Raw genomic sequence first — 24,683 nt, 5'->3', positions numbered from 1 at the left:
AGAACACATCTAACCCTAAAGCAGATGGGTTACAGACCATGCCGAGTGCCACTCCTGACAGCTAAGAATGGGTGATAACTAACTATGATAGTTGTAATAACTATCAGACTAATTCACCAAAATTGGACAACAGAAAATTAAAAAAATAATTTCTTTTCCAACATTCAGATCATGGTCAAAATTAAGCACAAAATAGATGAAAACATGGATCTATCCTGCCTTGGATTAGCACATCGGGCTGGTGATGTAATGGTGTGGGACATATTTGCTTAGGCCAAGCAAAGCAAATATGAGGATCATTTACATGCCACAGCCTATCTGAGTATTGTTGCCAACCATTCCTTGATGATCAAATCTTCTGAGTGCTGCTTCCAGCAGGAGATCACGCCAATTGGTAAAGCTCTAATCATCTCAAACTGGTTTCTTGATCACGACAAGGAGTTCACTGTACAGTCACCAGATCCCAGTCCAGTAGACTTCCTTGTGATGTGGTGGAACGGGACACTTGCATCATGGATGTGCCACGAAAAAATCTGCAGCAATTGTGTGGTTGACAGAATTAATAATGCTATGCTGAAGTTTTTCATTTGAGGAGATCGACTAATACAAGCCCAGTACAGCAGCAGCCTTTATTGCTGCTCCTCCTGCTGCTTGTTTTCAGCATAACCCAAGCTAATTGTATTATATTGTAATTACCAGGAAGAAAAACACACCTTTGGTCTCATCTCTACAGTTATAACTCATATCATCGCTATTCTGTACCCCTGTTTATAGCTTGTCTTCCTCACTCATATCTTTCTCAAGTGGTAAAACTACAGACTTTACCTACTTAATTCCTCTGTCAAAATATAGATTGCTCATTCATCCGTCCATCCAGTTGACCAATAAAATAATAAACAGAAATCAATACCTATTTTGCACTTTTATTGTATTGATTAGCTGGAAACGGTAGACCTCCGAAAATATCCATCAATAATTATCCCTGTTTTAGACCTTTATGTTCACTGCCTGATTATCAAAGTTGACCAAATGTTATTCAGTAGTCAGACTTGAATTTGAACCTGTTTAAATCCTCCATCCTCCACAGCCTGTCAAATATCCTCCAGATTACAGAAACCATATGAACCATATGAACCTTCATATGGTTAATATGGTTCACTCATATTCTGACAATATTGTTGTCTATGTTTAATTCTGCACAGATTTTTTTTTGTAGATGGAACAAATGGTTTTAAGGAATTATATTAACAGCCCTTTGGGGTACGAGGTGTTGATTTGCAAAGCGGTTTACATGCAGGTCAGGTAGCAGGCCCCCTTAGCACAGTTCTGCTCATCGGAAATAATCCTAAAAACAGCCGGAGGCAGCAAACTAAAATCAACCCCTTTTAACATTTTGGGAGAACCTGAATTACAGTCTGGTGAATCGTAGACAGGTCTGTGTGAGTCAGCACTGGCGCTGAAATATGGAAATAGTCTCATGATCACATGTCATGTGTGCAGAAAAAAAGGCCCATTTAACCTGTTTTTTAAATAACTATCGGAAAGGGTTTTGAGGGATCTTCTCTATATTTTGTGTATTTTTTGTGGCAGTGTGAGAGCTGAGACATGAAGGTCAAAGCAGCAGAATCACTATATACACTTTAAGTACCATCACTGCTTTCTCGCCTGCGCCTGTAGCATTGTGATCTGGTTGCTGAAGCTGCCTTCCTTGCTTTAGAGACTCCAAAGCCTTTGCTCATTTCCACCAGGAGTTTTGTCAAAACTTCAATTAAGAAGCACTGAACTTTTCCAGGTAAGTCGCCACCTTTATTTCCCCCCCACAGGCGTGCTTTGCTTCCCGCGTAGAACTTCTGTGCATTGTGGGTGAATTACAATTCACAGTTCAGCACCTGAAGCTTTAATAGGAATTCTGTCTACTGCTCCACCTTTAGTGGCATGACTTTTACAAAAAGGCAGGCAGTGCTGCGAAACTAAAATATCCACACCCTAAATCTAGCAGCAAGTAGGGCAGACTAAAGCAAACCACTTTGTGATTTTCAACTGGACTCTCTTACCTTCATCTCTCCTGTTCCACTCTCCTTGCACAGCTTCACCTTTTGGCAGTCTCACCTGGCTGTGTTAGAACTTCCTTTGAGCTGCCTGTGAGCATGTCAAATGCTTAAAAAGACTCCATTCAAAACCTTACTTGAATGAAATTATGTAAATGTTACCGGCAAGATGTATTTAAAATATCAACAATACTCTATCACCACTCTGCAGAACAAAAATATCTTACCTGTCAGTCTTTCGGTGCTTTAATCTATAGCAATGCACCGTATTCTGTACGAAATATGTATTATTTCCCTTTGAGGTATAATTCAGAGGAAGTATAGCCTAAATTCACACAAAATGGGAAAACTAAAGTACTCCAGTCACAACCTTGTATTTTACTGCCTCACTCTGCATATTACTGCAGATCTGCAGAGTGCCTTATGTCTTGATTATCAGAACGGAAACTATTTAAATATGAGAGCTAAAAAGCACAGCAGAATTAAAATGCTCGGGTATGATGTGGCATGGTTAACTGTAAGTTATGTACAGGTAAATGATAAACACATAAACATAAGGTAGAGTTTTTAACAAACTGATCACTGGACTTCAGAGTTCCTTCTCTTAATTAATCTGAATTTTCTGTGTGAAGTCCTTCCAGGCTTCTGCACATGAATATCATTAATCCATGCCGCCCATCCACATCCCCCACGCAACTGCCACCTGAGAGAAAGTTGTTATGATACGCGAAGAGATGCGTTTTGGTGTGCTCTGGTGGCTGTCTCAAACTTTAACTGGTCAAGAAACTACTTACTTTGCTTGTCGTGACTGCACACTCAGTGAGGTGAAGTTAGTCTTGGGCTGTTAGTCGATGCCTTATTTGCAGAGCTTCTGTAACACGTTAGTCTTGCAGGATTGCAGGTGTTGCTTACTGCCTGCTCTGTTTACCTGCACCTCCTGACCTATTAGTGCCTTAATGAACTGAATACTACCATGTAAGTAGTAAGACATTTAGGACGACAGTGGATTAGATGATTATTTTTATTGTTTGTCTCTTTTTTCTCTTACAGAAATGGAGAAGCACATTTTATATAACTGTATGTCTGGTGTCTGATACGCTCAGTTTCTCACTTGCAAAAGGATTAAGAAATTCTTTGATGATGCATGTTTGACATTTTCAATACAGAAGAGAGATGTGTCTTTCGTTGGGTTGCCATTAGCTCTGCAGCACATAAAAAAGACACACACAGAAACACACGCACTGAAGACTAATGCATTTTTCTTTAAGTTCATTTCACTTTTCTCCTAATTTAGTTTCGAGAGCAAGCTTCCCCCTGGAAGTGTTTTTTATTTTATTTATTTCACTGTTATTTCACTGTTAGTTCTATTTGAATATGCATGCATATCATCAAATACATTTATAAAAGACATTAAGGGAAATGCACCTATTATCTTTTCTAGTTTTTTTTTACACCTAGTTTAGTTTTTATTGCCACTTCCTAGCTTTTACATCAGTTTTGACACAGCATGAGTCTGAATGCATACAGTCATATTAAATAGCTATACAGACACAGACTGCACACATCTCTCCTGCATCTTTGTGAGCTGTTCCGCTTACTAGAGGAGATCTAAACAGTAACACATAAACACATATTCACACTTTCTCTCACCAACTGCATTTCTAAATTGCAGTGAAATTAAATCATTCTTTGAAGATGCATTTCTGCTTTTCAGAGAATAAATGTGTGACGTTCTGCAAACTGCCAGAGCATTTCCCGGTGGCCCGAAGGTCGTTTTCATCCTGCAGTGAACCGTCAGTGAACATGCATTGAACTTGAGCAGCAAAGTCACAGCAAACACAAGAGAGCTGACGGACCTCTCAGGCATGACTTTACAGGGTGCATGGTGAGCACCCCAAAGGGGAAGTGCATGTGTGCTTGCTCTTACTTTCTTTCTGTAAAGCCTGTACATGCTTCTAGTGGAGTCAATCGGCATAATGCTGACTCCTCTGGAAGAAACATGGAGCACAGAAGGGGAGATTGGAAAAGAGGGGAATGAAAAACATGAGCATGAAAACGCATAGTTAGGCTTTTTTTGTACCTTTCTAGCTCATGCTCAAGTTCAGTAAGCTCAAGGTTGCATTGTAGATTTATTGCATGACGTATGAAACATTTTCTGTGTCTGTCCTTGTGGCAGCAGAGCTGATTCTGCTGTATGTCTAGTGATGCAGAGGGCCATCAGTATTGCCCATAATGGATAACAGTTTGTTTAACTTCAAGTGTTTTCCCACTTTGCAGGAAATCACAGAGTAAGACTTGCTAATCACTTTATTGAGTCTGCTCCAATGCTGGTCCCAGAGCACAGCACATCCTTCTCACCACAGCAGACTGATAGAAAATCTCTAAATGAGGGGAACTGTTATAGGTGTGTGGTGCTCTTGGTGTATATGAATATTTAGTATTAAACTTTGGATGTTAAAATGAGAGACTTTACAACGGGCCTTTTCAAATTTAAAATTGCTGACACTGTAATTCTAGCATATCCAGTCATGGAGCTGTTCACATTATGTGTGCGTTGTGTTATATTCACAATTGTGTTATTACACTTGAAGCCATATATCTACAGCCACAATAGCTGACTTTGGTTTCTTAATTTTGTCATGAAGTCTCATCTCCATTCAAATCACTTTCTGACCATGGCTCAGTTCCTTCAGTTTTCATTAGTGCACAACACTATTATCACTGATACATGAATGGCTTGCGCTGAAAAGGGGTAGGAGTGATACAGTGTGATTTTATGGTTTTGTTTTTTTTTTCAAATTGCAAAATGTAATATTGAGACAGCTTTCATTTTAGCACGTATTATTAAAATTCTAGTCGGATGGGTACATTTTTTCACAACTCCAAAAGTTCGTTACTGTAATCGCAGACTGAAGGAATATGTGACTGTGCCAAATTACCACTGTCGTGCAGTCTGATGCCTCGACTCGCTGGCTGGGTTCACTGTGGGTGCTCTGGCTTCCTCCTTCAGTACAAAGACATGCATGTTAGATTAAATTGTGATTCTGAAATGTCAGTAAGTGTAGCTATACGTCTGAATGGATGGACTAGTGACCTGTCCAAGGTATATCCTGCCTTTGCTCAGTGACAGAAGGGATAGACTCCAGGAAATGTAAGTTTCTTGTGTAAATATCCAGTGATTTTTAACCAATTTCCCTTTTTGATACCTTAAAAAAGACGTTTTCTATAAACAGGCACACGGTCCTCATGCACTGCAGTCCGTCTGCCATCAGATGTCACTGTTTAACAATTTTAGTTGGATATTTCAAAAATAGCTGCAAACTTTATACTCATACCTGACAATATAAATTAACGTTTTTACCATCAAACAGGAAATAAACAACGGATTTCGGGCCTCTAGAGAAGTAAAAAGCAAAAAAACAAAAAAACAAAAAACACAACTATCCATTGTAGGTCAAGATAAAATATGTCTTTGTTTTTATTTCCCCTGTCTTATGTGCTAGAGAGAAAGAGAAAATATTAACGTCACATTTAAGTGATCTCCTTACTTTAAAGTATAGCGTGGTGCAGATCTACTGAGTTAAAGCCACAGCAAACAACATTACACACCTGCACAGCTGTTTTGTTAATAATATTTTTTTTTTTTAAATGATCTGCATCCATAAATAAAGTACCAAAATAAAGGTACAATAACTAAAAGACTTCACCTAAGAAACTAGACACCTTTTGCAGTAACCTGCCCAGGATGGTATTTACTAGGAGCTACTTCCTCCCTGATAATTTCAACATAAAAGTACATGCTTAAAGCTAAACACTGATGACTCAAAAAGTGTGTATTTCATCTATGTATATCACACTTCTGTCATAAAATGTGTCCTTACGACAGTTTTAGAAGATTATTAAATGATACATTTACAGCTGTGGATACATCTCATTGACTGAAATCAGCTGAGACACAATACAGTGTTTGTGTGCATAAAAATGGGTCAGTGGTGGCAAACATATAAGCATGTTTGCACAGGAAATAGGTTGCTGACACTGCTGGGCATAGTGATTATAGACCGCCCAGCTGTCCCAAACATCCTGTGTTTGTTGTGAGCTCATTTAACTTCATATTTTTTGTGAATATGCAGTCATACAGAATGACAATAAATTAAATGATGTGTGTGTTTTCAGGCAGATTGTGCCTTGTTTCAATATTTGGTGCATATTCCTCAATAAATTCATATTGGACTGTATCATCACAGTGCCAGTGAAAAGTGGCTGTAAGTAATTTAGTTGGTGTGCACTGAGCTGTACAATTAAGAGACCAATTTCATGCTGTTTTATGCTTGTCTTGCGCCACATGCATGTCACAGGAAAATATCCGACAGCTGCAGTTTGCAAATAGAATTAGATGAGCACATTCAGTTACTGCATTTTTAATAAATTCTGCATTTAAACAGAGCATTTGCTAAAAGCAGTCAGCTGTTTAATACTTGCCACATGTATAATTAATAATAACACAATCTAAGGTGATGATAAATATTTACTATAATGTGAACAGGGGCCATATTGCATGCAAAGTGAGGATATTGTTAGCAAAAAGACAACTGAAAACTAAAAGTAGGTGTGATAGAATTTCAGTTGACTCAAATAAAAATAAAACCTTGACTTTGAAAACCAATAAAGACGAAGTAAAGCAATATTGCACTCTTATAAAACACACTAACAATAAATAAATAAATAAATAAACAGGAAATGTCTCCAGTTTTAATCACCACCATCTAATTTCGGTCAAATTTGTCAACAAGCCCCACATTTCTTCATGATTTCATGTTAACTGCCGACACAATGTGATGTTTGTTTTGTAATAGCCTACTTACTAGAAACACCCACATATTATAATAATTAAAAAGACTGAACCTGAAACTAATGAAAAATGAACTAAAAGTGAACTTTGGAAACAAACTGAAAGGAAAATATAAAGGAAAATTCATTAGAAATGCAAACCAGCAGAAAAAAAGTAAGGTGTGGTTTATGTTGATTTCATGTATCACTGTTTCATCACAGAGGGTTCTGTTCTCATCTTGTACTAGAGATCTTAAACAGCAGTGTATGCGGTTTATTGCAAGACTCCACAAAGATCGCCTGGTTACATCTGCTCTTTGCTTGAATTTAAACATAGCACTTTAAATGTCAGCTCACAGGACATTGTTACCTTGGCTGTACCTTTTACCCACAGCAAACTTTGGAAGAACTCAATTTGAATACTTTCCTGCACACAGATGGAACAAGCTACAAAAACATATGAAGTTATCTTATCTGATTCCATTGGAGCATTTTAAAATGTTATATTTGTGTATCTGCAACTACTCTTTCCTTCTGTCTTCTCATTTACAAGAAGTCCCTTTAGGGGTGTCCATAGCAACCCCTAAAGGGACTTCTTGTACATGGCTTTATTCATTTCTGAGCATGTATACTGTGTCTTTGTGACTTTGTGCTCTTAAACTGTATGCCCTTTGTTGAAAAGAAGATCTCAATCTCAATGGCCATCTATTTGAATAAAACAATTTAATTCTACTCTTTCTTTTGGCTGCTTCCTTTAGGGGTCACCACAGTTGAAGATCTGCCTCCAGCTGACCCAGTCCCTAGAATCCATACCATCTGCACCGTCCTCCTTCACTACATCCATGAGCCTCCTCTGTGATCAACATCTTTTGTCCAGTATATCCACTGTCTCTCTTCTACACAAGTCCAGACCATCTCAACCTTGCCTCACGAACTTTGTCCTAAAACCGCTCAACCTAAGCTGTCCATCTGATGTACTCATTTCTAATCCCGTCTATCCTGGTCACTCCCAACAAACATGTAAACATCTTCCACTCTGCCACCTCCAGCTCAGCCTCCTGTCTTTTTGTTTGTGCCACCGTCTCTAAACCATAGATCATAGCAGGTCTCACCAATATCCTGTAAACCTTCCCTTTCACTCTTGCTGTATTCATCTGTCACAAATCACCTCTGACACTCGTCTCCGGCCCTGCACTCTCTTCTTCACCTCTCTTGTGCACTGTCCGTTGCTTTGGATGGTTGACCCCAGGTATTTAAACTCATCCACCTTCACTACCTCTACTCCTTGCAACTTTACAGTTCACACATGTGTATTCTGTCTTGTTTGTACTGACTCTCCATTTGCCCTTTTGGTTGGACATTTCCCGTGTGCCTGCATGGGCCTCCTCCTCTACTCCACCTTCCTCTCACAGCCCAAAGACATGTTAGACTTATTGGTCATTCTAATTTTGCCATGTAAGGCAGAAAAGGTGCCTTGTAAATGTATGGTTAAAAAAAATCTAGGCTAAATTGTTTTTATGGGGCAGTAAGACAAGAAAAGTACATTACATTTCACTTTGAATTTTTATTTTCATTTTGGTTTAGTTTCAGTTCCTTTCCTGTGTGGATCTGCTCATTTCAGTTTAGTTTTTATTGTTGGAAAATGTTCTGTTTCAGTTCAGTTTTTATTAGTTTCAGTGTTACTTTTGGTATTTTTCTTTATTGGGGTGGCATTTGTCAGTCTATTACAATGCAAACACTTGTTATCATATAGACATTGCAGTCTCAATGTACATGAAAAAAGCAAACGCTAAAACTAAGCACATCACTTAGGTGGTTTTTATTCTAATAAGTTTTGTAAGCACACAGTTTGTTTGTCTTTATTTAAAAAACTCATTTTTAATTCTTATTTAATTTAAGTAATATATTTTCCACTTAATATTTTACTTTTGTTTTAGTCTACTGTAATAACGGTATTACAATCCGGATATTGCCTCCTTAACACGGACACAGTCTTATTTTGAAAATACAAGTACGGAAGTAAGTTTAATCGCGAACGCTCACTGGACCGCCACACTCTTTTTTCTTTTTTTTGACGGAAATGAGGGCTAACCATTTTTTTCCGCGTCAAGTTCGTGGCTGAAAGTTTTCTTCTTCTTTCTTTTTTCCCCCCTTTTGCGGAGGACCAGTCGCATGCAGTCACAATGAAGGAGAAAGCGAAGGACTTTTTATCGCACGGCTTCTCCTCCGGTGTCCACTTCACGTTGCTCTTCACTGACGTCGTTTAGACTTACTTTAATGCACAACACATTTCCGTTATGCGAAGTCCAACTTGTTGGTTAGTCGTCGTGCTGCGGTGGGTGCCCATCCGAGATAACGGAGAACGTGAGTATGTTGTGGCAGTAACTTTCACCCTCCTCCTCCCTCTCCCACACTCTTTTCTTAGCATTGCTAAACTTTTCTTTCTTTCTTTTTTTTTTTTCTTTATTAAATGTAGCCGCATGGAGACTAATCACAAATATGCAGCAGCGATGTGAACATTTTTTCTTGAAGGTCGAAAAAAGAAATGTAAAAAAAAAAAAAAAACGTGGTCGTGCATAGTTTAAAGGGTCTGCAGGAGCAGCTTCCCGAGTGGGTTGCATGCAGGCGGTTCTGGCGCAGATTTTCCTTTAATTTTTTTCCCTTTTCCCCCTAAAGTATTTTATTTTTTAATAGAAATTAACTTGGTCCTGTCAAACCACAGAACAGCTTCTTCTGTCTCAGCGAGCACAGCTGTCACAATATGCACACATGAAAATGTGCAGTTGGCAAGTTTGTAACTAACTCGATGTCACTCAAAAAATGTTTAAGGCTTTGGCGCAAATTTACTCAGCAGTGGTCGCCATGGTGATGACGCAATACTCATCCCACTGTCCCTTGATTTTAGTGATTCGTGTAAGGTATTTAAATACAGAGACAGGCACTGATAAAGTGCGCTATAAGAATACCGTGTTAAAAACGTGCATCTGAAATTTAGTTTGCGCCTGTTCATGACTGCTGGATGGAGATTAGAAACTAGTAGGGAGAAACCACTTGGTTTAAGAGTGCAGTGCTGTGTGTGTGTGTGTGTGTGTGTGTGTGTGTGTGAGAGAGAGAGTAAATCAAAGTACTCATTTTGGTGTGTGTGTGTGTGTTGGAAGGACTTCAGGTCTATTTCTGGCTCATGGCTGTGTGTGTGTGTGTCTTTGTTTGCACCGATTCCAGCTTTTAGAGCTTTGAAATGAAGGTACTTTTGGGAAGGTGAAGACGTGTTGGCCAACGTTAGTTGTGATGGTTCAGTTCAAGGTGTGTAACTGTGGAGTGCTTTATGTGGCAGCGTTGGTCTGTGTGTGTACTACAGGAGCCCGATCCTTCAAAGTAAAAGCTTCACTAGCTGTGGTGGTTGCTGAAATCCTTTGACCAAAAATGTGTAGTAAAGAGCAGATGGAAAACTACATTCTAAGATACTTTTTGGAAAATATTGGGGTTATGGTACAGATGGAAAAAAAAACAAAACACCAGAGGCTGCTAAACATGCTACTACCAATGTATTAGCATTGGTAGTAACATTGGGGTTTGTTTTGTTATATAAGTGTTATAACTTGGGGAGTACCACATCAAGGCTTAAATACTTTTTTTATTTAAAACATTTTCATGCCCACCAGATATGTTTTGCCCTCCTTAACCGCCATCAAATGGGTACAAATAGCATAAAGACATGCTGACTGTTTAGGTCGCTCATTACATTACAGCATTATATTGGAGGTAATAATAAGCTGTCATTCACGTTAACGTTTTCTTAGCATAATTCTGCTTCTTCTACATTTTTCGGTGTTCATGTTATTTTAATTTTGCCCGTGTGTGATCTGTATGATCTAAACAGGTGCTGAAGCTTACCTGCAGGGTACATATTTACCTTGTGAGGTCTGCATACTTTGATGACTGAGTCATTTCGATGCAACAGTCACACCTTGAGCCACAGAGGCACCGAAGACAAAAAAAATATGCCTCTTGGGTGGTAAAGTAACACGGCTTTGTATGAAGTTTCTTTGGCTGGTAATTTTAACTCTGTCGAGCCAACCCGACAGGGTTTATGCCAGACAGGCCTGCAAAGCCGGTAGAATATTTAATGGTGCATTGGGTTAAGTGTGGGATAAAGAGCGATGCTGAGCGATGCAGGTGCAGCTCTGGCTACGTCTTCTGTGCAGAGATTAATGAATTAGAAAGGCGAAAGAGAAACAGCAAGGAGTTTAGTTCCTGCTTCCAGCATGAAGAGAATGTTATGTAGGCCATACCAGCTGGAAAACAGTGAATCATATCAGGCATAAACAAAAATGACTGAACTGATTGCATCAAAAGGTGAAACTGTATTGAGTCATGAAATATTCCCTTTTTTGTAGTTTAACCACAACTTAAGTCTTTTGTCTGTTGTGATAGTAGCTTTTGTTTGAAAATACATCCTAAAAAAGTCTTCAGTCTTGGTCATCATTGTTATAAGCTGGTGAAAACCCTTCACAGACTAAAGCCTATCTGTAATCTTTTTACAGCACTTTGCAGCACTTCCAGATTCCTGTTTGGCTTGTGTAGTCTCAAGCGAAACTGTTATTTCTCAGAAAAAAACCCTTTTACTTCCCCACAGATTTTCTTGATTTCTGATGCATGGATGCATTGGTTCTGTCTTCACTTCTCTTTTGCTCTTTGTGGTATTGGCTAAAGTGGGGGTGTCACGCTCATAGGGCATATGCAACCCAATTTGATCTCAAGTGGGCTATGGCCGTAAAACCGTATTAATGCAAAAGGAAGAAAGGGAAGAAAAAACTGAATATAGTTGTAAACAACTACAAGTACATTCTGAAAATGTTTTAAAAAAAGCTAAACAGACACATGCCATTAAAAATGAGCTCGAGTTGAACGTTATGCCTGACCTTTGGCATTCATGTAGGGAGTTTGCTCTCATTGCATTTTACTGATCAGAGCGGAGCTATAGAAGGAACAAAACCTTCACATGTGGTGTTTTTGTAACTAAACAGCATTAGTGTTTTATGACCTTTATTAATCCGACAGCTTGGTTAGATCTCAAAATCCTTTTGGCTTTCTGTACATTTTCATTCCTGTGCTATCCAGCATTAGCAGTGCATTTTGTTTTCAGTTTTCACACTTTGCAAAGCCATCCAGTGGCTCCTGGGGCGCATGTTTAACACCCGTGGACTAAAGAGGCGGTGTGGTGTACCCACATAAGCATTCAAACATAAAAATAAATAACAAACCTGAATTCTGTGGCTCATCCTAGCAATTCTGCCATCATTTTTTCACCACCAGAGTATCTTGGAGTCTCTTTAGAGAGAAGCATGACTCTTTTCAGCATGATTATAACAAGATTTTCTCCAACGTGATATGATTACTTGGTTGGGGATTTTATGCAATACAGCGCATTAATATCCTGGAAGCTGTCTGAGACGTATTTCCTTGAAAGAAAGGAGTGGAGCTTCATCGTGATTATTTTTACTTTTTTTTTTTTTAACCAGTTGTGCATCCAGAAATAAGTAAGAGTAGTGAACTCTGAAGCTTTGGCTATCAGATGCGGATCAGACACTGTCATGGTTCGATGTCTTGAACTGAGATGTTATCAGAGTCAGCTTTTCCGCTTCCCTCAGGGGTTCTAAGAAATCCACTGATGAGACCACGAGAGAGGTCTGACCCACAGTGGCCCTATGGGGAAGAGGGAGGAGGGAGGAGGCGGCAAAAGAGAGAGGATGCCATGGGAGATAATTTGGCAGGGAGCTGGGAGTTGACTGAGAAATAAAGAAGAAACAAATTAGGACCAAAAAAAGAGGAAGGAAAGAAGGCTATTTTCTGGTCATAATAGACTTTCTACAATAACCCGGACATTATTGAGCTGTTGGTGTATGTTTATGTGATATGACTTGCACAGCTTTTGGCATCTGAAGCCTAAAATTTTAGCTTTAACTGTGGATTCTCACCACAGACACACACAAACATATACATATAAGGCGTTCACTAGGGTTAAGTACTTGCCTGTGTGTGAACACGTTTGTGCAAGTGTTAGAGAGGGGATACGCATGCGTGCCTGTGTTTTTTCCAAAACAGCAATAATTAGAGAGTGTGTGTGTGTGTGTGTGTCTGTGTGTGTGTGGGTGTGTTTTTTACTCCAATGCACCCTTGTTCTTGTTGTTGGAAGAATGTTGATTATAGTCTTGATTTAGCTGCAGCAGCATAAGGATCTCACTTAAAGCATGTGTGCGCTTGTAGGCTCGGCATTTGCTGGACATTGATGGATATGTGTGTGTGGGTGGTTGCACACAGTGAAGGTGTATGATGGGGTCAAGAGTTTGTTTTGCTTTCAAGTTGTCCAAAGAAACACTGCCCGTCATGACAAGTTTTTCCAGATTCCTTGGCTGTGTGGTGCAGAGCTGGAGTTGGTCGCTGCATTTAAACTGTGCAATTCTTTTGTTGTTGTTTCATTTTTTTACAAAAATGCTAAGTACTTCATGGTTGTAGCATTGCAAATGTGAGAATTTTCTGCCCTTGCACGTCAGACAGAGCTATGTTTTTCTATTTAGCAGAAATACGAGTCGTGTCTCAGCTGAAGTGAAAGTAGGATTACATTTCTCACACAAAATGTCCAGTTTGCAGCAAGTCACATAAGTTTGTTCCCATCAAAAGCACAGAATTTGCTATCAGTGCAGAAAAACAGGATTCTTGGGAAATGTCTTTGTGCCAAAAAGAGGCACTTTGTAAGGCCTAACACAGAAACTCTGTTGGCTCCTTATAAGCCCTAACGTAGAAAAGTTTAGACTCCTGAATTAGCCTTCCGGGAAGTCAGATGCCTGCAGATGATTCACTGCTGATCTGAGTGACTGATGGAGTCAATTATGTCTCAGCCAAATCCCGACAACAACTCAAAACAGTTACACACAGATAGAGTATTGCACCTCTTAAATATTGGCAAAGTGAATCAGAACAATCATGTGACTCATTCATAAAGTGCTTGTGGATTTCAGGCAGACATGTGCTTGGAGTTTTGAGTCGTGAATGTTTGAATCGACTGAATTTTTTTGATTTGACTCAGTTTTAGTGGTAAGTAGTGAGTCAAGAATTGTGTCATCAGCTTTTCTGAAACTAAGCCTTTGTTTATCCCTTCCAGTAAGAACTTGAGTTCAAGCTTTCGGTGACAGTCAACCTGAGAAGCTTACTTAAACTGTTTAGAGATTCACTGTGTGGATATTTAATGTTCTGTAATGTCCACGTCAGGGTTTACTTTGCAAGGGATCAAAGCGTGCGTGCAGGGAAAGTTTCACACAGGGTGCGTGTGCTTTTATTTTATTTTTTTTACAAGAATCAGCTTTTGTGCCTCCGTGATAGCTGTGAATTTGTGAATTATTGTATTATTGTAAAAGCTATGTCTGGAAGCATTTGAGAGAATTTTGGCAAAAAATGACTGTTTTTTAAAATTCAACAATGAATTAATTTTTGTGTTTAATGTTTAAAAAAATCGCCCTCAATGTGGGGATGTTTTGTACCCAAAAGGTCAGAGGTAAAGTTTTGACTCGGTCTTTATGCCTGTGTGACTGGGGGCTCAGTTTTTTAGTGATCTGTTTGGATTGCAGGCAGCCATTTCTGTTGTGAGTGAGCCTGGCCACTGGTCTTTGTAATTATTCATACATCTAATTATTTATTGATTGGCAGTTTCGGTTCTCTATTGGAGTTGAGTGTCAAAAGTAATATCCATATGAATGTCAGCATGACATTTCTTTGTAACAAGATGATCAACCCACCTGTCAGTGTTTTTTGATATTGTGACTCATTTGTGTAGTTTTAGGGAAAATAATAATAATTAAATATTAAAAGTCAGGAGTGTATATTTTATCCTGTGATGACACAGAAATGCAACAGATTTGTGACACATCAGTGGTGAATATTCTCTTGTTTTCTTCTTTATGTTTGCATTAGTCTGCATCACAGAGCTGGAGAAATCAAGAGGGGATAAAAACAGTGGTCAAGACTTGTCTTTTGTATTGGGTACACTGTTTCTTGCTATACACTACATATGGGCAAATTGCTATTACTTAAGGAGGTGGGGGGCTCAGGCCTCTGCATTCCAACAACAATAACACAATGCTGCTATTCTTAAGACACAGAAATAAAGTCCAGCCACTTTCTGCCTATTTCCTGTGGTGTGGGAACTGAGACAGGGAGGCAGGTTGGGAAAGTAGGAAAACCAAAGGCTGGGTGTATGATGATAAGAAGGAATTCAGACTGTGTGCTGGAGTAATCCACGTTGAGCACTGGAAAACAAAACTGGGGTTTTAGCTTAAATGAAACGGTTAATATGATGATATTATGTGTCCTGACTAATACACATCCTTCCAGCTGTCCGACATCCTACCAATGACTAATACAAAACATCTTTACACAATCTGCAGTCTGTCATTATCCTGACCCTGGCATGTCAAGGAAATGCTAAAATATAGGGCTCGTGTAGCAACAGGCAAAAAAAAAAGAAAAAAGAAAGAAGAGAGAGGCAAGTTATGAGTTTGCTTTGATTGTGTGGATGTGACATGTGAGGAGGGAATGAAGTCAGCAGCAAATGACAGGCATCACAGACAGTACAGGCCTCAAAGCTGACAAAACACAACACACAATGAGGTCTGTGTTACAGGCAAACAGTTCATTACAATCAAGCCCGGTAAAGGTCTCATTTGGTGTAACAATTCTCAGAAACAGCGGTTTTAGATTACAGCTTTAGGTTTTGTTAGTTTTTTTCTTTAAAAAGAAGACTGGTAAAAATTATTTTTACCAGTGGTCTGATCATGTGATTTCTGATTGGGTCACAGATAAAAACCTAAACTGCTCATGAGCGACTAGTACGATTAAAGCAGGCTCCACACGGGCAGACGTTTCACTGATTTTGGTCTCAGTTTCACAACTGTTACGCCCCCTGCTTTCACTCCACATCTAACGTGGAGATTTTTTTTTACAAAATTTTACCTTCAGATTCTCCTGGAGCATCGATGTGAAGTATTTTAGCTTTTGGAAGACTGAACAGTTTATTCCAGGCCCCATCACCATCAGCATTTCTTGTGGCCTCTAGTAAGTACATTTAAACCACTTGAAAAGCCACAGTGGGTATGTTATCTGTTCAGCACTGTAGTGGTATTTTGAAAAATTCATATCACGCTTGACATTATGAATGGTATATAAGTACAGCCGATGTACTGGCCAGCACTGAAGCACATGGAGTTGGGTTTACATTTAGTGCTCTTTAATCTTTCTTATTTTTTCAGCATTTTTGAGTCTTTATAAGGACATAAATTTAAAACACATCGATAAAGAAATCTCCAGGTCTGAAGAAACACGTTTTCAGAATTTAAAGCCAAAATCTAGTTTTTGAGCATAAATTTAAGCATCTGTCTGATGAGATATAATACAATACAATAAAATTTTATTTATATAGCACGTTTAAAACCAGGGGGTACACCAAAGTGCTTCACAGTAAGGAATAACGGTAAATGATTACACTGAACAGTAAGTCATTAAAACAAGGTAAAATAGAGAAAATGGAGAAAAAAGCAAAACTGCACCAATTTGATGTTGATGATACAAAATTAAAAAAAACAAGCACTGGCAATCCAGGATGTTTGACCTGTTTTCTGATAATTCAATGAAGTAAACCTGAAAATGTGCATTTTGGGGAAACTTGTGGGATAGATGGCTGGTCAGCTTATTTTCTAATATAGGAATATTTTAACACTTTCAATCTTATGCCATGGCAAATCCAGATTTGCAGACTTCTGTAGTGTGATTTCAGTCTCAGTTTCAGTATTGTTACACCCCTGCTCTTACTCCATAGCTTCTTTGTGAGTAATGTAGCTACATCAGAATTGTTTTCCTTTTCATGTGTTAGACAAAAGGTTTCCTGCTCATTCTCACAGAGCAACAAGTTAGCATTTGGAACAGGGATTACAGAGCCAAAGCTTCTCCATGTCTTTGTGATATCCAGATTAAACCTTTTATAACAACAACACTGGTCTCTGGCTGTGCCTACTGAGATGTAGTTGCAATCGCCGCCTTCCCTCGTGTTATACCTTTGAATCAGCTGATGCTTTCCTTGGGCTATGGGAAGTTAAGCCCAAAGTTATCTCATGTTTCAGCACTACTTCCTCCTTTACAATATGTTCTTCAATTATGTAAGCTGTGTGCGTCTCGCTTTCTGCTCTGTGTATTATCAAAGCTCTTTCACATCTCACTTCACACAAACAGGAACAGTAAGCCTCAGCCAATCCCAACCCTGCGACTGTATGTATTTTTCATGTCGGCCTCTGCTTTTATGCACCTGATCAATCGGCCTCAACGCAGCTCGTTGTGTGTAGCTGATGTCAGGCCGTGCCACTTTGGCGTGATGCAGAGCAGCTTGTTGCATTCAAGTATAAAACATGAAGTGAAAGGAATGGAAAAAAGGTCACATGGTGTCGGTTTGTGTTAACTGGTATGTTGCCTATCAGTACAGCAGGCAGTTGTGCTTGTCAAAACAATATTGATGGTGGCTGTATTAGAGTGAATTCCTGGACCTTTTTCTCTTGAAAACAAACTTGGATAGTTGTGGTATGTAGATTTTTATTTATGTCAGTTTTCTATTTTTTTGTTTTTTATGAATGTTCTTGATCAAACTTGGTGGGACATTTATTAACTTAGTTTACCGACCAAACTAGGGAAGTTATGAAAGTATAAATTTGCTAGTTCGTATCATAGACTGTACATAAAAGATGGAGGCTGTCACCGAAGCAGTACTGATTAATTTCTCGATTCCTCTTTTTGAAGTATTTAGTTTAGGCTATTGGTCACTGCCAGTTTGTCTTGTCACTAACTTAACAGCTAACAGTAGAAAACTTGGTTAGTTGTATCTAAAATCTGATAGCAGTAAAAAAAGAACTGTCACTCAGTGGTGTCCACATGTTCTAAAAAAAAATTTACTTAAAATGCTCAAAAAAGGCACCAGCAGCACAGACACGGTTGAGAGGATGTGAATGAAGACTAATTACTAGAAAGCTACTGGTTATAATGGTCTCTGTTGGTATACTTGTCAATCAAGGCAGTCAAAATCTAAATTGTTTTATTCATCCACGCTACAGTTATTAAGGAGAAATAAGCTATAGAGACCAAAGCAGTTTCTGTATCAGGCTGCTAATTGCTGCTGCTTAAAATGGGATTGTAATGGCCCATTTATGCTCACCATTCTCACTCTATAGCAGCAGTGTTAAAACATAGCAAAAATGAGTAATCCTAATACTAAGATCACTAGTGACGACGCGTCTCAGCGGAGTGATGGCAAAAAAAACAATTAGCGATTTCACATCTTTTCAGTTTCATATTGTGACTTGGTTTATTTTTATCTCAGAAGCCGATAAAAGCTGACCCATTTCCTCCCATTAATATCATGTTGATAAGAGCTAAAATTACCAGCTGTTCTTCAGCGGGAACATTTTGTATCTAATATGGCTTCGTGTGTGCTCTCGTATATCTGACCAAATGATCATGTCACAAGCTTTCGGTGCTGAATTATGATCTGACTTACATTTTTTCTCACAACAGTTTTAGCTTAGCTGATGTGATCTTATGATTTTTTTTTGTGCGTGTGGATAAAAACCCTGCAACTCTAAGCTGAAGGTCCGACGCATAAATCTAATAAACTGCACCTCCAAGGTGCATCGTGCAGGTTATGGGAACCTTGTCTTAGCTGTGTCACAAATGATCTCGGTTTTGCTTTGTTCTTGTGGAGAGAGGATGCTTGAATTGTACTTAATTATATATTTATTTAACGACACGGTCTGCGGCATTTCTCTGAAAAGAAGATCATATGCCAAATTAGCATCAGCCACTTTCGCATATCATCCACCCCCTTAGTCTAAGTTATAAATACCCTATAGCTGAAATCACAACTCAGCTGTTGTTTTTAAACTTCTTTAAAACTTGTAGGGTTGTGCAGGAGTTTGTAATGGCTTAGAAGTAAATGCTCATTAACACAGAGTTTAGTGGGATGCTTTTATACATCATATATTTCATACTCGTTTGGTTATCTGAGAAGCTGTTTTGGGGAATTATTATTAAATTATTAAAATACATTATGTAGTAGTGAAGAGACAAAAACATGCGTAAGCATGCCTATTGTTTTCCGATTATTTTTTTGTTATTCTTCTTCTCAGGAGTTGGATCACAACGGATTATCGACAGATGGTTATAAGCTAACATTACGCTAGCTAATGTTAGGCTTAGGTGTCCTAAAAATGACACTTTCCCTCTGATGAATAGATTGATTATATTCTCATATTATATGAAAGTTTATTCACCAAGTGTCCGAGTCCAACGACCTTAGCTCCACTCCAAAGACTGGTGTTGCTAACAGCGGCAAAAAAAGGATCAGTAAGAAAACAGAATTCAGTTGATGGCAATCTGCAATCTACTGACATCTAGTGGTGAGATTTTACACACTGTACCTTTAAATTTAACGTATTTGGTAATTATTAAATAATCAGTGTGGTGTGACTGTATGTATCAGAGTAGATAAATCGAACATTTATAAAATAATTTAGAGGTTATTTTAAAATATCATGATGCGTATTGTGTACTGTGATTTAGCCTTAAAATACGAGAGCAGAAAAGTTCCTAGAACTGCTTGTTTGTTGTGCTTTCACCACAAATGCGTATTCATCATGCTCTCAGTTAAATATTTTAAGTAACAGCTCTTGTACTTGATATTCTAGTTCTCTCTTCACCCCTGACGTAAGGCAGCACGTTGGTGTGCATGTGTGCGTGCATGTGTGTGTACATGCACGGTGTCTTTGCATGTGTGCGCTGCTTGCCAGGGCAGGGCAGGGCTTCCTGTTGCTGTGATTGCTGCCCAGGCAGAGCAGAGCAGTGATCCTTTGGTCTCCTTTCCTCTTGTGCTCTGCCACCTGGACCTTCATCCACAAACCTGGCGCCGTCTCCTCTCCTCTCAGCTTTCTCCTACTTGTTATTCTCACTTCCTGCCTGGCCTCTCATTATCCGCCCATCTGTCTTTCTCTCTGTCCCTGTGACTGTTGTTCCTCCTCCTCTTCCTTTTCTCACTGCTTTATTGCCTTCTCCCCCTCTTACAATCACTTACTGTCCCCCTGCTTTATAAGTTTATCCGTATCTCTGTGATTCATTCAATGATTTAGGGAGTGAAAATTCAGAGGTAATAAAATCTGTTTTCACCCGAGTTCCTTGGATGCACATGTTGCTGTGTTATTTTTTTATTTTTTGGCTTTAGGTTTTTGTGTGTGTGATTTATACGAATTTTCCACTGCAGTTTTTACAGGAAACGCCAGAGTGTTTGATGTCTCTGCGAGCCTCTATGCCATGCAGATTAATTGAGTCATAAGCAATAGATTGGATCCGGCTGATCTCGGTAATAAGGCTCGGGCTATATAAAGGTCGGACGGATGTGGCTCGCTGTAAATTGCATTTTACTTAATGAGTGTGACAGTTAGGACTGCATCCTATTTTTTGCAATAATGTACAACTAATCAGCACATAGAGGTGTACATGTACACACATTCCCAGACTAGTTGCTCACACATCTGTATGTTTGTGTGTTTTAGAGCAAGAGCAAACAGTTTAGCTCATCGCCCAAGAATCTGATATCTATTCATGTTTAAGTGTGTCTGAAAAAACATGGAGTCTGTGATGTCGTGTCTGGAGGGTTCTTTTGAAGTTAGATGTACTGTTTTCTGGCATTATATCAGTTTTTGTAGTGTGAACATTTGACTGGAGTGCAGTGTTGGAGCTGATGTGTAGCAGTCAAGTAATAACTAATGTTTATTTCCAGTGTTGATAAATCTAACAGATCTTCTTAGTCGCTCCTGTGGTTGTATTTTCCTCCTGTCTTTGTGCAAAAAGGAGTTCAATTCCACTTCTGCTGTCATTAGTTTCTCATACTCACCTTTTTATTCTTATAGTTTATACAATTTCTTCACAGCTTGCTCTTTAGGGAAAGTTCGCTTGATTTCCACTGTGGATTCAGTGAAATTGGAATTTTTTGTAAACATTTTTTTATTTTAAAATGATTTGCTGATTAGTAGAGCTGTAATCATAGAGTTAGCTAGTTGATTATTTAAGTGATATTGTTTACATGACTATAGGTTTTGACAAGCCCCGGCCACACATGCCTAGTGACTGGTGATCCCCTGAAAACCACAGGTCACTCTGGAAAATGTGTATTCCTCAGATGAATGGCAAGTGATTGCTGGTGATTGCTGCCTGTGTGGTACTGCACTGAAAACCTGCTTGAAACCAAGCTGCTTGCCAGCAGATTGTTGTGGGTGTCCATAGTTTGCATGGAAGATGCTGACTTGTTTGCAAACATGTTTGCCAAGTGATGTTAAAACTGTGAGGAGTGTGATGTAAATTGAGAACAAGACCGGTTTTCTTCAAAATCAAACTTGGATCTTTTGAATCACTTTGCATCTCACTCAAGTTGGCATCTTCCATGCAAACTATGGGCGACTGTAGAAATCTGCAGCCAAAACTATCACATTGAGGTTTTTGGTATAGCATCCTGTTTGTGACCAGTTTCAACTAGAAACAGCCACCTGTTGGGGAATATATATTTTTCTTCAGTGACTGGAGGTTGCTGACCCCTAACTTTCATAAGGAGAAAAGTGCAACACCAATAGCCTTCCCGGACCAGTTTAATGGTAGTTTAGCAGTTGGAAAAGAAGACTACATTATGAAAAAGGGTATGCTTTGAAACATCCAAATGTAATCTCCATAAATCTGCTAAGTCTCGTCTATTTTTCCTGAGTCTAGCATGCTTTTTCCAGTTGTTTACAGTGGCAAAAACAGCAGTAGCAACATAACAAGGTGCTAGTCATCTTTTCCACGCTGTGCACCTCTTCCCAGCTTAACCAGCTGTCCAGTCAGAGTGGAAAGACGGTCGAGCAACACACTGACCAAATGTCACAACAAGTGCGGAACAGCAATGAAGGACAAGTTAATGCTGCTGCTCTCTGAGTATTTATGCCTGCACCTGTTTAGCAACCAAAGTGTGTCAGAGTTGCTGAGGCTGTGCCTCTTTGGTACTACAAGGACTCGGAGCTGAGTATTGTCAGGAGTGCCGAGTGCTTTTAGCGTGAAAAAAACCCAACAACTCCGAGATGTACAGAATCTGCTGAAATTAAATAGATACTGTTTCAGAGAACTCATTGACATATAGTCAGCTTGTCGGTGTTAGCATCTTCCAATATTGTTATTTTTCAGTATGCAAGGTCTGATAATTTTACATTGGCAAACTTGAGTTAAACCACTTAAAACTCAAAGACATTAAGTAAAATTTAAGAAAAGAAATTAGATAATTGTGCTATTTGATGTTTACCAACATCAAATGTTTTACATTTAAGCTAAAATTATTTTAATTATGCTTTTTTTGCCATATGACTCGGGCGACAAATCATTTCAGCTTCAGTTGGCAGCGGCACTCAAAAATTCTCCCCTATACGAACTCACAGGAGCCTCGAGATCAGTTTATTGGTTAAGTAAACTTGTTTTTAAAACCCTTTAAAATCTTATTTTACGAGGTAGTTTAGTACTTGTCAGACTTGTAACATTTTCCCACCCAGTCTGCATTTCGGTTATGCATCCAGCATCTAGTGGCCATTAGAGGTGCTGCAGCACTCTCAAACCAGACCCCTACCTCCTAATTTGAATACATGACCTGAAAACTCAGGTCACTTCAACACTTTCATGGGTGTGTGTGTGTCCATTGCATCAAACGAGCTGTTCCCTAATGGGGACAACAGGGTAACTCAGTGGTGTGTGGGAGCTGATACCAGGCCTGTGAGATATAAATAGCAGGCTACATCCACCAGCAGCATAGATTATTATCTATGAGTTGTAGTGTTATATAAGCCACAGTCTTGGGAGATTTTATTTTCTTGGTTTTGCTCCAAAAAAAGCTTTTTCTTTTCTTTTTGAGAAGAGCCATGTGATGTTAATGTTTGTGCAAACAAAAAAAATATTGAGCAAAAGATCATGTTGTCTCTGTTCCCTGTAGACCACATCCAGGACGCTGTTTACTGTAAATCATACTGCTAGCACTTCCATTTAGTGGGAATAAAATGCCGCAATATAACACATGAATTTCCCCAGTAAGTCCTGAGTCATGAGGTTACTCACGCTAACAAGATCGATTCATGTCTGTGTTTCACACATCCTGTTTCCTTCCGTCTTGATTAAAATCAGACTCTTTTATGTCCACTTCTGGAGCGTGTACATCATGACTATTAGGGATAGATGAGAGCTGTGTGACTCATTTTGGTGTCTTGCAACCTGACCTGGTGTGGGGTTAACTTTACAGGACAAGGTCAGGATACAGTTTTTATATTCACTGACCATTGAGCTAATTTGGATAATGATTTAAAATTACTGCCTAAGTTATTATGGAGGTGTTTCAAGATGGCTGCCGAGTGGTTAGGCTTGCTTCTAGATTCTAGAAGGACTTTGCCTCATGTCACATGCTTAGAAAAGATTGTTTTATATTTGTCTAAATGTCAGCAAGTGTGACTAGCTGCTGCGCTTTGACACTTGTTTGACATTTTGCATGTGTCCATTAAAGAGTTGTGTGGTATGCGTCACTACCTGTTTGCTCTTTTAAACAGCAGTGGTTGACTTGCTGCATCAGTAGTTTCACAGTAGCATTTGTTTGGTTAGATCATTTTTCTCTTTTTTCTTCTTGCCAAAAAATCTGCCGTTGATCTCGACACAGTGCAGCAGTTCCTCAGGTTGTTTTGTGGTGTCGATGGGGGAGAAAAAAGCGGTGCCAAATTTCTGTAAAGCCCACGAGAGAGACGAAGAAAGCAATCAGTGTGCCATCGCGAGCGTGCGTGTGCTTCGCAGAAGAAGAATGTGGGCATTGTAGGGGAGGAGAAGGAGCTTGAGGGAGTGATGAGTAAGGTGAAGAAGGAAAAAAGGCAGGAGTGCACAAATGTTTTCCAGTTGCAACTTCGGGTGTTTGGATTGGCTTTTTTTTCTGTCGTCTCCTGCCGAATGCTGTCTAGGAAAGCAATAATACAATAACAAAACACTGAGGCGAGGTTAGAGGTCCCGGATAAGAACAGAGAAAGGAGACACAAACACTGTGTTAGCCTTTTTGTTTCCCCTCACAGTTTGAATATGGCTCTTCGTCAAGGTAAAAAGTCAAGGAAGTTTGAGTCCAAACACATCTGGAGATCCTCAGATGACAGAGGGGATGAAAAGAAAGGGAAAACCCTGGGAACGGAGACGGCCAAGACCCCAATGGATACGGCGAGAGGAAGTGTGTGTCTGTGTTTTTGTGTGCATGTGTGTGTGTATGTTCTCTAGGCAGTGCTGAGTCATCGCTGGGCTGGCCAGGCAGATAGAACCAAGCTTCTAGGAGGCCAGCTGAAGGGGCAAAATGAGGCATGCACTGAGCATGCTCTAAAAAAGTACAGGAAGGGAATTAGTTGTTGTGACAGGACACATCCAGGAACTTTAGTGACGCAATATTTCACGATGCCAACTTTTCACTGCCTCATTGACGTACGTGTCCCCTTGATATGTTTGATGGTACTAATGAAAAAACGGCACGCTTATTTTAAGATGTGACCTCACGACTTTTACAAGTTTTCATCTCAGCAGGTTGTCGCTCAGGACACGCAGAGAAATTAGATAACGAGACGTGTTGCTCCATGTTTTGGCCCGACCACAGCGCGACCCCCCATCCCCCCACCCCCTGTTTCTTGTGGTTGTCTG

General features: G+C 39.4%; 1 protein-coding gene and 1 long non-coding RNA gene across 5 annotated transcripts in view; one reads left to right on the top strand and one right to left on the bottom strand.

Annotated features, from left to right (window-relative positions):
* Positions 1-3,055: 3,055 nt before the first annotated feature.
* On the bottom strand, positions 3,056-24,668 carry LOC109204550 (uncharacterized). The gene is made up of 3 exons (XR_002064042.2): positions 23,550-24,668; positions 4,988-5,052; positions 3,056-4,036 (listed from the first exon to the last, which is right to left on the bottom strand). It is a non-coding gene; the product is annotated as an uncharacterized LOC109204550 (long non-coding RNA).
* Positions 8,852-24,683, top strand: part of sh2b3 (SH2B adaptor protein 3) — a 61,612-nt gene continuing 45,780 nt past the window's right edge. Inside the window, exon 1 of one of the 4 annotated variants that reach the window (XM_019365642.2) lies at positions 8,852-9,242. The gene's annotated coding sequence lies outside the window, so the exon portion shown is untranslated. Of the gene's footprint in view, positions 9,247-17,386; positions 17,499-24,683 lie in introns of those variants that run through there. The other 3 variants (XM_005473444.4, XM_003451110.5, XM_019365641.2) reach the window with 3 other exon arrangements.

Source organism: Oreochromis niloticus, linkage group LG12 (genome assembly GCF_001858045.2).
Source record: "Oreochromis niloticus isolate F11D_XX linkage group LG12, O_niloticus_UMD_NMBU, whole genome shotgun sequence".
NCBI classification, from domain to species: Eukaryota; Metazoa; Chordata; class Actinopteri; order Cichliformes; family Cichlidae; genus Oreochromis; species Oreochromis niloticus.
This window is presented reverse-complemented; position numbering and strand designations above follow the sequence as displayed.